Here is an 18,683-nt window from a genome sequence, read left to right on the forward strand (position 1 = left end):
TATCTAACCAAACATTTGATCAGATTGGAAATTGTCCCTTAAAAAGGTTGTTTTTCCCTCTAAACAGAGTAACTTTTTATTTTTCAAATTTTTTGATATTTTTTGAGGGAATTTTTTTTAATTTGAATTTTTTTTTTTTTTGGATTTTGGTGAATTTTGAAGGTCAATGTCGTCCAATATAACCACCGTGTTGTCACAATTCAAGATGGCGGACACAGACACCTCACGAGATTCTCTGAGCTCTGAGGAACTATGACAAACTCAATCCACAGTCTGAAGCCTGACGCAGGAACTATTATCATATACTACTGATGTGTCCATAACTTTTGAAAATCGGACCCACAACAGATTTCTTATATTAACATCAAAAAGTCATAATTTCGATGGAATTTATATTAAACTTGCTGAAGTACCTGGCGTTTCCTGGGCTTTACGCAGAGGGGGGTTGGATATAACTTTCTTAGAAATGTCAGTGAATGTGATTTTCCTCTTATTGTTGTGAACCGAGGTCAAAAGTGATCAATTCCACCAAGATCGAATAAAACTGTAGAATTTATTCAAATAAAATATAAACACAATTGTTTTTAATATTTAGAACATTTTACTGCATACCTTGAATTAACACATGATTTTTCGTTTCGTCATCATTTAGCATCCGGAGCTGTTGACAGTAATTTTCCTCTTCTTTTAAAGTCATGTGTGCAAAATTTTATCAAACTTGAAATAAAATTGTAGATTTTGTATAACATTAACCTAGAAGATAGTTGCGATTGCTGGCGCAAACGATAGAGCTAGAAGTTTAAGCCCAAGGACTGTCCAACGCAGGTTTCATTATAAGTTAGTTAGTATTTTCGCCTGCAGATATCACGCAAGCTTTGTCTGCTTATAATCGTTACGTTTCTAAAATAAAATTCTATCAAAAAGAATGTTAAAAATTACGATAAACAACTGGAGCAGAGAGATGGAATTTATAGTTAGATTTAAGCTGTGGTGTAATATTGTAACGTTTTCAAGCTTTATTCACACATATTTCCGTTTATTACGACTCAAGCTGGCTTCTAGCTACTACACTGGTGTTGCCTGGCGCGAAGAAAATGCTCTCGGGAGAGTGCTGAAAAGTGAAAATCCATACATCCCGCTTGGATGGTCCTGATAGGAAAAAAATACGTCTTGATGTCCAATCTGAGTTGGTATTTTAGACCATTAAATTGACTCATCTAAAAAAAATTAAATATGATACAAACGTGTTAAAAATCTTACACTACTAAAATTGATGACTTACAATTATCGAGACCACAATCAAAAATATGTTTGGTAAATAATTATTTTCTAACTTAGCAATAATAAGCTAAAGGCAAAATTAAATGTATATAAAATATCGGCATGTATTCCCTAACTTAAAATTTCTTCGTATCTGTTTCTCCACGAACTAAGAATACTGCCTGAATGTCATCTTGGGAAAACCTAAAAAAACAACAGATGAATGAAGAATTTTATGCATTACCATCAAGTTAGTGAAAAATACATTTTGGCTGTGCGTGTTCGGATGAGTGTTTCTTGTCTCAGTGACTTACAAATATAATTTACGATGTAGAGTTTTAATGATTTCCAAGACTATTTACCAACGTCGCTGTTTACACTAGTGTTCAATTAAATAAACTAAAGGGAAAAATCTGGAAATAGAACTACATGATAAAAAAAAGGCCTTACGATGAGACAAAAATAAATTGAAATGTTGAGTGAAAATTGGCTTGTAACGCTTAATTTATAGACGCGGAAAATCACCTTCTTAATGTCATTTTAGTTAAATTTAGGAGACAAAACTACTGTTGCGATAAGGTGAGCAGTCTCAGATTCGAGTCCCGAATGGAACATGGAATTAGTTAACTATTTGAATTCAAAATGTCACCATCCAAAATTCAAACAAAGACAACATTTTTGTTAAGTCCCAGAGCTATTAAAAATAATAATAAGTTATGTCATTAGTAGTATATAATAGGGCATCCGAGATCAGGATGCAGGTAGTGGAGCCGGGAGCCGGTCCTCCATATTGGATTGTGACGTCACGACGGCCATCATGGATTAGCGTAACGGGACACAGTGTAACGGGACACATCGTAAAGGGACGCAGTGTAATGGGACAAGTAGATCACGATGGTCATTTTGGATGACGTAATTGTGTTCTCGAACATTCCGGCGTTGTGTTTTCCGCCATTTTTAATATGACGTCACCGTTGAAATTTCCGTTACGGCCGCCATCTTTAAAATCCGTAATTTGAATGCTAGAGATTCGGGAAAAAATTTAAAAATCATTAAAAAAATTAATCAACCTAATTAAATTATAAACAAATCCTTAAAACCACCGTTGCACTTTTCGTGACGGCTGCCATCTTGAAATCATCCGCTAGAGGTCACTATCTTGTTTTCGTCCGCTAGAGTGTGCTGATACCATGTTAGTATACTTATCTGGTCACCACACCTTTGGCCTTGACCTTGAAATCCAACATTGACCTTGAACTTTGACCTTGACCTTGAAATTTAACCTTCACCTTGAAATTTAACCTTGACCTTGAAATTTGACCTTGACCTTGAAATTTGACCTTGACCTTGAACTTTGACTTTGTCCTTGTCGACCATCATGGATCCGACATTTTATGTTCAGTACATGCTACCAGGAGCTACCACCTGCTGGAGTACGCCATCTTGTGTGTGTACTTGTATTATAGAGTACATTTCCATCTGGATAATTTTATTCTAACCCGCTACAGTGCAGTAATCATTTATTACGGAGGTGCCCCCTGCCATCTTGAAATTCAGCCGCCATCTTGAAATCATGTAATAATGTAGCTAGAAAAGCGGGAAAATTTCCAAAATTCATTAAATAAATCACTCATTAACTTACATATTGATTCGATCCGCTCCAGTTCTTGGTTTGATCCTCTATCGATGCAATAATGTTTAATTTTATGAAAAAAAATAATAATTCCAATAAACCATGTTCAACATTCTTAAAGAGACTTTAAATCCTCACCTACCGTCATCCTATCAGACATCAAGACCATCATATTGGAAATTCGTAATTGTAATGCTAGAGATTTGGGAAAAAGTTCAAAATTCATTAAATAAATTTTTAATCTATATACCGATTGATTAGATCGACTAAGATCCTTGGTTTGATCCCTGGACGATACAAAACAACTTTAATTTTAAAAAAGTACCAGAAAAGTGTAAGGTTCGAGAAATAAAACACCACAAATTATTTTACAAACATTATATTTATTACACAATTTCTATCCTACTACAGAATCACTTGCGAAAGCCAGCAATCTTATAAACATTAAGCCCTGCATAGACGTGCAACGACTACTTCTTAGCTCCAACAGCTCCAATAGCTCCAAATGGCTCCAATTGCCGCATCTGTCTTCGTCAGAATTTTCTCATTTGCTCCAAATGCTCCAACTGCCTTTTCTTTCAACAGCTCCAATGATATTGGGCTACAATGCTACGAGTCTAAGAGACTACGAGGCTACAAGGCTACGAGTCTAAAAGGATCTAGCTGGTTCCGAGTTATACATGGCTGCGAGACTGCATGACTAAAAGACCGCGTGGCTACGAAACTACATGTCTATGAAGCTACAAGGATACAAGTCTACTCGGCTCCAACACGCAATGTACGCAATGTACGCGCTATACACGCAATTTACACGCAATAAATGTAATGATTACACAGTACACACAGGAAACGGAACGTACACACAGTACACACAGGAAACGGAACGTACACACAGTACACACAGGAAACGGAACGTACACACAGTACACACAGGAAACGGAACGTACACACAGTACACACAGGAAACTGAACATACACACAGTACACACAGGAAACGGAACGTACACACAGTATACACAGGACACGGAACGTACACACAGTACACACAGGAAACGAACTTTCACACACATACAGTAGCGGAAACACACAGGCTTAGTTGGAAATCAGAATACAAGAAATAAAAACATTAAATTTTTACTTTCAATATTTAATTACTTCTCAACATTACACAAATACAAGTAAAAGAAGCCATTATTGTATGTAGCTAGCTTTCCTCAGTTCTTTGAGTATGAAGGATATTTCTTTGATGCACGAATAGTTTCCTGCACAAAGCGAACCATGTAGAAGTCTTATACGGTCAACCAATATGTTTGGATCTTTTCATGATGTGTAATCAATCTCTTCTACCACCATCTTACTTGCTTGCTTATTATAAATACTTTTTATATCACAATCGTCCCAGTGATCATAATAAGCATTATCAGATTTATTTATTATAAAACGGCGTTTCCATCGTTTCGGTCTCAGGACATCGCCACATTCTTCGATCTTGTCAGCTCTAGGTGCTTCATCACAGTCTATGCCTTTGTCAACAGCCTCAGAGTCACTGTAACAATCACTGTAGAAGACATCCTCTTCACCCAGATTACCGTATGAATTCGCTATCGATGATTTCGAAGTGTCTTCATCATCTTTATGCTTCCTTTTTAGGAGTCCATAATCATTTTTACAAAGAATGGAGTATCTACTGAATATAGGCTTGAATTTATTCTCACTTTTCACGGTGTTGATACTTCCATTAGTTTCAGTCTTCCCGATGCCATTAGCATCCTTCAATTTATGTTCTTCCTCACGATCGGGTGAGCTAATACCATCACGCTCAGGACAAGGAAAATTATTGACGTAATGCAGATCACTCTTCTTTAGTCTAGTGGATCCATCGGTGTCCTCTATGCCGTAAGTATTCTTGACCTTACATGTTCTACCATGTCTTTTTAAGCTGTGAATTCGTGTTAACAACCTGCTACATCGATTACAGCTTAACATGTTGCGTAGTGGGTTTCTAGCACAATCATTCCTTCTCATGACAAAATTCTTGCCTCAGTATCCACAGCGGCTTCCTTCCGATTCAGCTGCAGATAACAAACCATGATCCATGGTAGCTTCTGTGACTAATGTTAGATACAAACTGTCAGTTTTCTCCAATTGCAACCATTTCTTAAATAGAATTTTTTAAATATTTCATCAGCGAGAGTTAAGTTATCTAATGCAAAGCAAATTGATGCAAGAAGTTCTGGCTGTCATCAACAGATGTCGCCACGTGTTGCTTGCAGGTAAATAATATCTATTTCATTAATGCGGGATGCGGAATGCTCACTATCGATCGCAAAGGAGGTTGGCTTCGCTAGACTCCAAGAAGAAGGAAGTTTGTCCTTCCTGTTAGTGCTTCTTAGATTTCTCAGAGATTATAATTCGACTGAGTAATGATTTTTTTTTAATTTCCACCTGATAAAAATATTACAAGTGATGATTAAGTAGCAGAAGTTCACTAATTAAATGTAACTCTGAATAACATGACTTGACTCATTAAGTAAAAAAATCCTTCATGCAGAGACCGATTCTCACAAATAATCAGGAACACTCGGAGAAAACCATCATATGTCTAGCCAGAAATAATCAGGAGCACTCGGAGAAAACAATCATATATCTAGCCAGATATAATCAGGAGCACTCGGAGAAACCACCACATGTCTAGCCAGAAATAATCAGGAGCACTCGGAGAAAACCATCATATGTCTAGCCAGAAATAATCAGAAGCACTCGGAGAAATCCATCAAAATATTAACAAGAATAATCGGGAGCACACGGAGAAAACCATCAAAATATTAACAAGAATAATTGGGAGCACACGAAGAAAACCATCATAATATTGACAAGGATAATCAGAAGCATTTGGAAAAAACCATCACATTTTATCAAGAATAATCGGGTGCACACGGAGAAAACCATCATAATATTGACAAGGTTATTCAGAAGCATTTGGAGAAAACCATCAAATTTTGACAAGGATAATCAGAAGCACACGGAGAAAATCACCATAATATTGACAAGGACAATCTGGAGCACGCGGAGAAAACCATAATAATATTGACAAGAATAATCAGAAGCACACTGAGAAAACCACCACAAGTTTTCTTTGATATCATAAAAATACAGAAAAAAAAATGTTTTAAATTAAAAAATTAATAAAAAATACATAAATAAATTCTGGCTTGTACTAGAACTCTATCTTTGCTCAACAATGAGAAGTTCACAAGCTAGCAGAATTTATTTATGTATTTTTTTATTAATTTTTTAATTTAAATTTTTTTTTTCTGTATTTTTATGATATCAAAGAAAACTTGTGGTAGTTTTCTCCGTGTGCTTCTGATTATTCTTGTCAATATTATTATGGTTTTCTCCGCGTGCTCCAGATTATCCTTGTCAATAATATGGTGATTTTCTCGGTGTGCTTCTGATTATCCTTGTCAAAATTTGATGGTTTTCTCCAAATGCTTCTGAATAACCTTGTCAATATTATGATGGTTTTCTCCGTGTGCACCCGATTATTCTTGATAAAATTTGATGGTTTTCTCCAAATGCTTCTGATTATCCTTGTCAATATTATGATGGTTTTCTCCGTGTGCTCCCAATTATTCATGTTAATATTTTGATGGTTTTCTCCGTGTGCTCCCGATTATTCTTGTTAATATTTTGATGGATTTCTCCGAGTGCTTCTGATTATTTCTGGCTATACATATGATGGTTTTCTCCGAGTGCTCCTGATTATTTCTGGCTAGACATGTGGTGGTTTTCTCCGAGTGCTCCTGATTATATCTGGCTAGATATATGATTGTTTTCTCCGAGTGCTCCTGATTATTTCTGGCTAGACATATGATGGTTTTCTCCGAATGTTCCTGATTATTTGTGAGAATCGGTCTCTGCATGAAGGATATTTTACTTAATGATTCATGTCATGTTATTCAGAGTTACATTTAATAAGTAAACTTCTGCTACTTAATCATCACTTGTAATATTTTAATCAGGTGGAAATTAAAAAAAAATCATTACTCAGTCGAATAATAATCCCTGAGAAATCTAAGAAGCACTAACAGGAAGGACGAGCTACCTTCTCCTTGGAGTCTAGCGAAGCCAACCTTCCTTTGCGATCGATAGCGAGCATTCCGCATCCCGCATTAATGAAATAGATTTTATTTACCTGCAAGCAACACGTGGCGACATCTGTTGATGACAGCCAGAACTTCTTGCATCAATTTGCTTTGCATTAGATAACTTAACTCTCGCTGATGAAATATTTAAAACATTATATTTAAGAAATGGTTGCAATTAGAGAAAACTGTCAGTTTGTATCTAACATTAGTCACAAAAGCTACCATAGATCATGGTTTATCTGCAGCTGAATCGGAAGGAAGCCGCTGTAGATACTGTGGCAAGGATTTTGTCATGAGAAGGAATGATTGTGCTAGAAACCCACTACGCAACATGTTAAGCTGTAAGCGATGTAGCAGGTTGTTAACACGAATTCACAGCTTAAAAAGACATGGTAGAACATGTAAGGTCAAGAATACTTACGGCATAGAGGACACCGATGGATCCACTAGACTAAAGAAGAGTGATCTGCATTACGTCAATAATTTTCCTTGTCCTGAGCGTGATGGTATTAGCTCACCCGATCGTGAGGAAGAACATAAATTGAAGAATGCTAATGGCATCGGGAAGACTGAAACTAATTGAAGTATCAACACCGTGAAAAGTGAGAATACATTCAAGCCTATATTCAGTAGATCCTCCGTTCTTTGTAAAAATGATTATGGACTCCTAAAAAGGAAGCATGAAGACGATGAAGACACTTCGAAATCATCGATAGCGAATTCATACGGTAATCTGGGTGAAGAGGATGTCTTCTACAGTGATTGTTACATTTACTCTGAGGCTGTTGACAAAGGCATAGACTGTGATGAAGCACCTAGAGCTGACAAGATCGAAGAATGTGGCGATGTCCTGAGACCGAAACGATGGAAACGTCGTGTTATAATAAATAAATCTGATAATGCTTATTATGATCACTGGGACGATTGTGATATTAAAAGTATTTATAATAAACAAGCAAGTAAGATGGTGGTAGAAGAGATTGATTACACATCATGGAAAGATCCAAACATATTGGTTGACCGGATAAGACTTCTACATGGTTCGCTTTGTGCAGGAAATTATTCGTGCATCACAGAAATATCCTTCATACTCAAAGAACTGAGGAAAGCTGGCTACATACAATAATGGCTTCTTTTACTTGTATTTGTGTAATGTTGAGAAGTAATTAAATATTGAAAGTAAAAATTTATGTTTTTTTTCTTGTATTCTGATTTCCAACTAAGCCTGTGTGTTTCCGCTACTATATGTGTGTGTACGTTCCATTTCCTGTGTGTACTGTGTGTACGTTCCGTTTCCTGTGTGTACTGTGTGCACATTCTGTTTCCTGTGTGTACTGTGTGTACGTTCCGTTTCCTGTGTGTACTGTGTGTACGTTCCGTTTCCTGTGTGTACTGTGTGTACGTTCCGTTTCCTGTGTGTACTGTGTAATCATTACATTTATTGCGTGTAAATTGCATGTATTGCGCGTACATTGCGTACATTGCGTGTTGGAGCCGAGTAGACTGGTATCCTTGTAGCTTCATAGACATGTAGTTTCGTAGCCATGCGGTCTTTTAGTCATGCAGTCTCGCAGCCATGTATAACTCGGAACCAGCTAGATCCTTTTAGACTCGTAGCCTTGTAGCCTCGTAGTCTCTTAGACTCGTAGCGTTGTAGCCCAATATCATTGGAGCTGTTGAAAGAAAAGGCAGTTGGAGCATTTGGAGCTAAGAAGTAGTCGTTGCACGTCTATGCAGGGCTTAATGTTTATAAGATAGCTGGCTTTCGCAAGTGATTCTGTAGTAGGATAGAATATGTGTGATAAATATTATGTTTGTAAAAGACTTTGTGGTGTTTTATTTCTCGAACCTTACACTTTTCTGGTACTTTTTTAAAATTAAAGTTGTTTTGTATCAGCCAGGGATCTAACCAAGGATCTTAATCGATCTAATCAATCGGTATATAGATTACAAATTTATTTAATGAATTTTGAACTTTTTCCTAAATCTTTAGCATTACAATTTCGAATTTCCAATATGGTGGTCTTGATGTCTGATAGGATGATGGTAGTAGAGGATTTAAAGTCTCTTTAAGAATGTTGAACATGGTTTATTGGAATTATTATTTTTTCTTCATAAAATTAAACATTATTGCATCGATAGAGGATCAAACCAAGGACTGTAGCGGATCAAATAGATATGTAAGTTAATGAGTGATTTATTTAATGAATTTTAGAATTTTTCCCGCTTTTCTAGCTACATTATTACATGATTTCAAGATGGCGGCTGAATTTCAAGATGGCAGGGGGCACCTCCGTAATAAATGATTACTGCACTGTAGCGGGTTAGAATAAAATTATCCAGATGGAAATGTACTCTATAATACAAGTACACACACAAGATGGCGTACTCCAGCAGGTGGTAGCTCCTGGTAGCATGTACTGAACATAAAATGTCGGATCCATGATGGTCGACAAGGACAAAGTCAAATTTCAAGGTCAAGGTCAAATTTCAAGGTCTAGGTCAAATTTCAAGGTCAAGGTAAAATATCAAGGTCAAGGTCAAATTTCAAGGTCAAGGTCAAATTTCAAGGTCAAGGTCAAAGATGTGGTGACTAGATAAGTATACTATCATGGTATCAGCACACTCTAGCGGACGAAAACAAGATGGTGACCTCCAGCGGGTGATTTAAAGATGGCAGCCGTCACGAAAAGTGCAACGGTGGTTTTAAGGATTTTTTTTTTATTTAATTAGGTTGATTAATTTTTTTTAATGATTTTTAAATTTTTTCCCGATTCTCTAGCATTAAAATTACGGATTTTAAAGATGGCGGCCGTAACGGAAATTGCAACGGTGACGTCATATTTCAAAATGTCGGAAAACACAACGCCGGAATGTTCGAGAACACAATTACATATTCCAAATTGGCGGATCCAAAATGACCATCGTGATCTACTTGTCCCATTACGTTTTGTCCCGTTACACTGTGTCCCGTTACGCTTATCCAAGATGGCCGTCGTGACGTCATAATCTAATATGGAGGACCGGCTACCGGCTCCACTACCTGCATACTGATCTCGGATGTCCTATTATATACTACTGTCATTAAATTTTTGACAAATAACTTTTCTACCATCCTGGCGTGATGTATCGCGTCGACTAACGTGAAGTACAATAATTCCACCCTCTGACTGCCAGTTTCAAAGTGAACATTGTTGAATTGCATTTACTAACCGTGATGTATGGTCAGATTGTGTTTGTATGGGAAATTTTTGGAGCTCCCTTCATGTACTTACCATTCACTGTTTCTATTTATCTAGATCCTAGGCTCGTGGCCAGACACTGCTTCTAGGCCTCTGGGTTGTAGCCACTTTAATATAGATAAAAACTGTGCCCGACGTTTCGGCATGGCTTGTTAAGGCCATACTAAAGAGCGAGTAACATTCGAGGCCCGGTCCTTAGTTGTAACTCGCCCTTAAGGATGGCTGCAACAAGGCATGTCGAAACGCTGGGCACAATTTAGTTTTAAAAAATATGGCCTCAACCCAGAATCCAAAACATGGATGGTTTCGTAGATATTCATTCACAAGGTTTTGAGGTACAGAAATGTAAAAATGCTTCATTTGTCTACTTTGAAGGGCTTCAAACAAATATTTACCAAAAGCTTAACGTCTTCAAAGTAGACACCCCTCATAATCTAAAGATTTTTTATTTCCGAACGAAAATTAATTGTAAAAACATTCACTAGCTTCCTTCAAAGTCGTGTATTTCATTCTACCTGCAGCGCTGTATTACGTCAGGTTGGTAGACCTGTTAGGTAACCTTCCGCATATGAGTGCAGAGACTTGAATTCGTGTTACGAGAGAGGTTTTTAAAAGATCGATCTAGAGGCCATTTGTCTTAAACGTGGAACTCTTTAAAAAAAGAAGCAATGTCTGGGACCTATATTTTTTCTCTTTTTCACTGTCCAATGTGCTGCCAAATGAACTGTGCGGCTGCCAGAAAATTTACTCGTTCATTCATTCCCCAGTCCATCAGCGGTTATTTTTTCTTCCCCAAGGAAAGTTGTTTCCAAAAGAGCTCGCACGAAGAGTGAATGTACTGAAAGCCGGCGGTGGCCCCCGCTAATTGGGTGCATCCAGCTCGGGTTCCCCCCCCCCCCCCCCCCCATCCACAACCGGCCTAGCGCGGCCACAGCTCCGAGAGAGAGCAGCTCGAGGCAAGGAGGTCCGGGCGAGGGTCGCTTCACTGCCGCCAGAAGTGAGGCCCACCGCGACTGCATCCTCCTTGCCCTCCCGCAAAAAAAAAAGCTTCGTTTTTATTATACCTAGAGACCCGGAAGTTTCGCGAGCTCATTTAATGAGACGAGTATGAGAATGAATACTTCTGTGATTTGAAGACATCTTCAATTGGTCCAAAGCTGTTTTGAAACCCCACGAGCTAATCCAAACCAATATCAAGTCAACAGCAGCTGAACGGACTAACCAGAATCAAGTCGTTTGGTACGTGAATGTCTTCTCTCCAGGAGAGTGGCCATTCATAAAGTCAGTAAGGCTCCGGAATACCCATCGTCATTAAATCTAGCATGCCTGTCATTGGACCTGCGAAAATTCCGGGTCTCTTACTATGCCTTGGCTTCACCCACCATATTTATACTTTAAACTTTTTCTATTTTAAGAAATTCATTAAGAAAATTGGTTTTCAAGTGAAAATTCCTTACTGCCGGTAGGATTAATTTGCGGCGATGACACATCAAAGCGTGCAGCGCTCAAGTGTGGGGCGCTGTATGTTGGAAAAGGGGGGGGGGGGGGGGGGGGGGAGGAGGAAAATAACGACTAAAGTCGAGAGTCAGTCTACTGTTAAAATATTTGCAGGTTTTTGGTTGCCATGTTACAACGTTGTGAATCATCTAGTCCAAACCTCTATTATGAAGTTTATTGTTTTGTTTTATCTTTAAATGGGTATTATTGAAGTGTGAAGGAAGTATTAATTCTAACGCACGTGGTGGACACGTACAAATGTTTCTGAAAATGTGACTATAAATTTTACATTTAATGCATTTCCAGCTACGGATAAGAGGAGATTATAATCAAAACAGTGGCCATTACGCAGTTTGTAAAAAAAAAAGAGTTAAAAACTGTAATTTACTGATTTATTACCAATAAAAAAAGTAACACACGTTTCGCAAAAAAAAAAATGGGACAAAAATTGATTTTTTTTTTGTATTTAGAGAGAGAAAAACTTCGTAAAAATTCTCATTATAACGAAACTAGTAGCGTGGAAATCCATTCACGTTGCAGAAGACATATTAAAAGGAAAGTTTTATCGCTATGCTTCAAAATCTTTGGACATATCGCAGTAGGTACCTTATTACCGTGCGGTTTCATCGTTTTAAAAACTCTCATTTCTCATATGAGTAGCAACGGTGAGTATCTTAGTTATTGGAAGTCATCACGTATGTACGGTAAGCATTCATAATTTTATATCCGAGCTTCTTTTTCCCGAGATTTGTACAAATATATTTGAATTCAGTGAATAAAGAAGATATAATGAAGCGCAGCCTTTATGAAGGTATCCTTTTCAAAGGAAAGGGATGGACGAATGAAAAATTCTCTGTCTTCGTCCACCTGACTAGAAACAGATGTATCACCATACACGTGCAAGTCATTATTTAGGTTAAGACTTTTTTGTGTTATCAGTATGAGATTAGTTCATATTCATGGTGCATGTACCAAAATGTTGTTTTGCGTTCGTTTTAACCCATATTAATCCGTTACCACCATATTAGTGGTACGAATGTAAGACCCAACATTCGCTTCTTTGAAATTACTTTCCGGTGTTGCGGGGGGGGGGGGGGGGGGAGAGAGAGGTCTGATGAGATGGGCTGCTTGAATGTGTGTGTGTGTCGGTGGTGTACTCTCAAAGATATATTTTCTCTCTTTAAAGATTAAAAATATTTCACGTTCTAAATGGTTTTTCAGTAAATGTATTTTTAATTGTTTCCTTCATGCAAGAACCTCATTTAGTTTCTAAACCGCATTTACCATAAAACTTTTAAAATCATTTTATTTAACAAATATTTAAAAAACAAGGCTTTATTTACCATCCTGCAAAACAATTGCAAAATTATTTACACATTTTTTTTTTTTTAACTTTTCTATTCAAATTACAACACGAAAATTCTCGTTTTAAGTTATTTTAATACTTTTGTGTGATGAAATAAATTTTAATTCATACTGATTGAAAAACACTATTACGTTCTTCAAGTCCTAAATTAATTAAATGGCAATGACTCCTAAACTATTACCCACTTCAAATTATGCTTAAAAGGATATTTTTTTAAATTTTCAATCCTCTTTTAAAATTGCTCTAAACATTTATCGTTGAATGAAACCTTATACCCAATCTGAATTATACATACAGGCAGTTAAAATCATAAAAGTTAATATACATTTAAGGATAATAATCTATTGATATTTACAATGTTTCATCAATTTTATTTTCTGTGATTTATAAAGACTAGAACTATATTCAATTTCTTAATACTAAGTTTACTGTTACAACGCCTTATTTATTTTGAAGAAATGCCTAAGTAATTTACTATTCAAATTTTCACAAATGTGTAAAAGTTATTTAAAATAAAAAGTCTAGATTAGTGTCATATTTTTGATGAAAACCTTTCTATCTGTTGTTACGACTTTCTGCTAAGGCTAAAATATACATAATCGTCACAAGAACGTATTTTGACTGTATTAATATTTTAGTTGTATAAGAAAAATTGAAAACAGTTGAGTTTATGAGTTTTTCTAAAAAAATATTATTTTATTTAGTTGCGATAACTTTTTAACACTATGAGTTGTACAGTTCGATTTAATTTTTAGTTACACACTGTATTTTCAATGACTCAGGTCTGATTAACTAAATCTAAATAATAAAGCATCATTCAAAGAAACTAAAAATCTCTTTTAATTAAATTTAAGTATTTTATAGAATATAAACGTATCCAAATTTTATAATGCGCGAAAACAATTATGCTGTAGGTTGGACTCAAACACAAGACCCCAGAGTAAAAATTCAGATACGCCAATCCCTAGACCACTGAGACCTGTCACCATTTCATAAGTCAAAAACATAATGTTTCTTCCGCCATTAGTGTTGCAAATGTAAATACAGCATTAGACGTGAAAAATAACAAATAATAATTTAAGTGTTCAAAATTAAGATATTGTATCCAAATTCTGCACAAAAAAATTAAATTTTAGTCTTGTACACCGACTCTTTTTAATTACTGCTAGTGTTATCAGGAAGTAAATTACACATTAGTAAAAACTCAGCTATCTCATTTATTAATTACATGTGCTCATGCTTCGTCTAGAGAGTGAATTCACGAGGAGAATAGATTTGAAACAAATAACTGCATCAGTTCGTAAGGCAAAAACTGCGGTAGCAATAAAGATAGATAAGCTTGTTTCCGGTTCTCAAAGAGAAACTCATTCCAAAATACACTTTAGCTTCAAGACAAAATAAAAGTGGGATGAAACAAAACAAAACTTTTTAGCAAGGTCTTTTGCATAATTTCGTTACAACACTGTTGCCAAATTCGGTGGCTTTGACATAACTTTCAACACTTAGGCCGTGGTTTTGTGTCCAGCTAGGGTAAGAATGTATTTGGAATGTTTTGTTTATAAGCTGCCATCGAAACCACTAAAAAAATTTATTGGTACTTTTCAAAAGGAAAATATTTTGAAACAACCCTGTCAAAAAATGTTTTTTGTAATTCTGCATGCACAATACTATGCATACCCTAACAAATTGCTGTACAACATGCAGAATATAAGCTAAGTATAATTCGAAAGAAAATAATGCTTGCATACCCCGATTATGATTAAAGGTTTTATAAATTTCACATTAATGTACTGTTAATTTGAAACACAATATTTGTAGATTTACAAGACTTCATTTTGGAACTAGTATCGTAAAAAGTTCTTAGTAGAATTTCGGGGTCTTACTGTGTAGTACTAAACCTTACGGAATATGTGGATGGCATTAATAAACTCTAAACTAATTTTATATAAAAAATTACATAACTTAACATTATGCAATGTGTCTATTTTAGTAATTTTTAATATGTGGTAATATCTCTAAGATGTTCGATCAATTCTTACCTGTTTTATGTTTCTCAAATATTAAAATAAATATGTTTTCCAAAACTGCAGTTCAACACCGTTGTGTTATCGATAAGGTAACCATGGGCTCACCACTAAACACTTTAAATCACAACCACGCAGACGATCCCAAATGTGCCATTCGCCTTTGCCATCCAAACTTTAGCCAAAATTTCAGCTAATACCATTAATTAATTAGAGCACATTCCCGGGGCAGTGGAAACACTAATGAGACAAATGAAGTTCAGCGTTGTTGTTCCTAAATGTCGGAACGTTGCGAGCGCTTAGTTTTACGTAATGAATGGTTCTGTGATTTATTCTTGGGGCGGCGAGCGTGGAAGTGGTGATAATCACAGAGATTGGCAGTCTTCCTAGAAATGTATATTTTCTCTCGGCAGACTATTGTTCTGGACTAAACTATACAGTCTACCTGACCCGTAAAAAAATGAAAAATCCCACGTGATTGATTATGAATAAAAATAAGTCTCATGACACCACCTTCTTGTATGTTTCTAAAAATTTTGTTCTCGCATAACCAATTTTGCAAGACTCTACCTTTACACATAGATATATAAATGACTTGTTCCTTCATTAATTTTATTGTTGTATATTTATTAGCCGTTGCTTTCTGGCAGCATTAGATAAGCGAAAATGTATTTTTTGTAGTCTACTTATTTAAGAGCAATTTGCGAGAAACATTTAAATAAATTTTACATAATGTTTCTTCCGTCAATGCTTGTGCAAATGTAAATACAGCATTAATGTGGAAAATCAAATATTTTAATTTTAAAGTACATAATTAAGGTGGTGTGTTCAAATTCTGCTAAAAAAAATTAATGAATTTAATTTAAGTCTGGTACACCGACTCTTCATTTCCTGCTAGTGACATCAGGAAGTAAACCACACAGTAGTTAAAAGATCGGCTATACCATTTATTAATCATATGTGCTCATGCTTTGTTTAGAGACATAATTCACGAAGAGAACAGTTTTAGCACAAATAACTGCATCATCCCGTAAGGCAAAAAGTGCGGTAGCACCTGCGATAAACATGTCTCCGGTTCTCAAAGTGAAACTATTTCCAGAATTTACCTTTATGTACATTGTTTTGTCTTTTGCTGCATTCGAATTATATTAATATTTGAAGGATGTGTGTGATTTTAGTAGCATGTTCCGTCCGTGAATATTCATATGATATGGCTTGCGCGTAAAATCTTGTACTTAAATGAAACAAGAGAAAAGTTGGAGAAACACAATATCTAATTTTAGAAATATAAACACGTACAAATAAATACGTAATTATATTTGTCGTTGCATGCACAAATTGTACATGAGGTGTGTGTACGAGTTTTGAAAAAAAAAATCGAAAGATCAGGTGCTATTTTTTATTCGAAGTGATGATTTACAGGATCAAAAGCATATCAGTGTTTTAAAATATTGCTGTTTTGCATACAACTTGTAAAGTTTAAAATTTATTTGGAACAAGGTGTGTTTTTATTTGTCTAAACCTTTTTTCTCGTATAAATATTGGCTTGATTGAACCAAAAATACACAATATTATATAATTGAAAAAAAATTCAATTCATAAACCGAAAATCACATATTATGAGATATGGATATAAAAAATAAGTTTACTTACTACATAGTAAAAAATTAATTATTTCTTCAAATGAAACTTTTTTGCATACAATAATGTGTTTCGTTTAACTTACGATAAATAAAATGCCACTTTTGTGGTTTAATTAACACGATCGAGAAATTTATTGAAGCCAAAATAATTTCATCAGTTCTTTGACATTTTTCAAACTGTTTCTCACTAAACATCTATATGGTTGTCTATCCCTGGTGAGAACCTAAATTTACTTAAATTAAAAGCAAATGGTACACCGACAGTCAATTTATTTTATATAATTTTGGTAAGATTTCCTAGCGCGTTGTAAAATTTTTGTTACGGTGATAACTTTGACAGGTAGTGAACGAAATGACGTGACGCACGAATATGAAACTTAGAGTTTGTTTATTTCGCGGCTAAATGATAAACGCGTCCATGGCAAATAACACTAGCGGCAAGTTAGAACATATTGAATTAAGGATTGAGCGAGGTGACGCATCCCAGAGGACTCGGTTTGTTCCTTGCCACAGGCAATGGCCGATACTTGCCCTGATATGCCTGGTCAATGTTGCGAGCTAACGTTTTATGATCCCTTTGTCGACGATACGTAAGGACCATCTTATATGAGATGGTCTGTTATTAAAAATGGTCTTGAGCATAGTTAAGGAATTTCTGATAAACTAAATATAAAATAACGATTTCCAAATAAAAAATTTGGCTTCGTCGGCCGTTATGGCTTGTCAATTTGAAAAATAAACACAAAAAAAATATTTATTTCATCGCAAGAGTTTTCTTCGAGACTGGTGCTCAGGTGTTTTTTTTTTTTTTTTTGCAATAACATTCTCAGTAAATAGAAATTAATAATGGCGTTAGGCAACCAGAACACTACATTTTATTTAGTTGCAGCTAAACGAGGACCGCGTGGATATAGCCTACACATCGGCGGGATGGGCGGGGAAGTAACCAGAAGCACGCCTAGTTGGTTGACGCAAGGCTCGTGGTGGTATGAGTCCCGCAGACGCAACGCGCGAGCGTCCGGAGAGAGTCACTTGTTTCTCGTATTGTGTTACGTCACGTCGCGGGGCACAGGGGGAGGGGGTTAGCACACAACGACACCGACCAGAGGAAATCGGAGGAAGTGTCCGCCATGGCCTGTAGTATGGGACCTACCCAGCGTCCACCCGGGGAACCAGCAATCGAGCTCGGATCTTCTGGATCGCGTGTTCGGTGACTAGCGCTACTAGCAAGTCTGTATCATGCAACTTGTCTCAAACTTGACGGTTCTCGAGAGTGGTGCCGGTGGTTTGCATTGCAACCAAGGCGAGCGCGAGAACCGCCAAACCTTTGACAGGGGACCGTGCTCGGGGTGCAGGGAGGCCGGGCAAGTGCGCTGGCTCGCCTCGTTACCTGTGGTCAAGCGGGCGCGGGCTTGTGCATGCTCCCCCTTGGCACCGGGACACAGCGCGCGGTCCGCCGGTCGTGTAAACAAGCGACTGCGCGCGCCGGGCGGGCGCGGAGCCACGCAGCGGGCGGGGCGGCGCGCGTCGATATCTCCGCGGCGGGCCTCCGCTCTCGACCGACTGCGCGCGGCCCTCGCGCCACGAAGTGGGCCGGGGGGGAAGGGGGGGAGGGGGGCGGCGCGCGTCGCCCGCGAGCACGTGCTTCCGGCACTTCCGGTGCTGCCGCCTCGCCCGCGGCGTCGTGCAAGGACTTCACCGTGTAGTGCATTCCGCTCTCCCTGCCGTGCTCTGAGGCGTCATCCCTGGGTTTGCCAATTACTTCAGGATGACAAGTTGTGCGTCTGGCAAGCACTCTTATTAATCTGGAAAATACTATTTCTTCGAGGCATGTCTTGCCATATCACAAAACCTAATTAGTGTGAAT

General features: G+C 37.1%; 1 protein-coding gene across 1 annotated transcript in view; it reads right to left on the reverse strand.

The window, feature by feature from the left end:
- The window catches only part of LOC134529410 (synaptotagmin-7), an 807,269-nt gene extending 788,890 nt beyond the window's left edge, over window positions 1-18,379 (reverse strand). The window contains exon 1 of the mRNA XM_063363449.1: window positions 18,207-18,379. The gene's annotated coding sequence lies outside the window, so the exon portion shown is untranslated. The remainder of the gene's footprint in view (window positions 1-18,206) is intronic.
- Between the last annotated feature and the right edge of the window lie 304 nt (window positions 18,380-18,683).

This window comes from Bacillus rossius, chromosome 2 (assembly GCF_032445375.1).
Source record: "Bacillus rossius redtenbacheri isolate Brsri chromosome 2, Brsri_v3, whole genome shotgun sequence".
NCBI lineage: Eukaryota > Metazoa > Arthropoda > Insecta > Phasmatodea > Bacillidae > Bacillus > Bacillus rossius.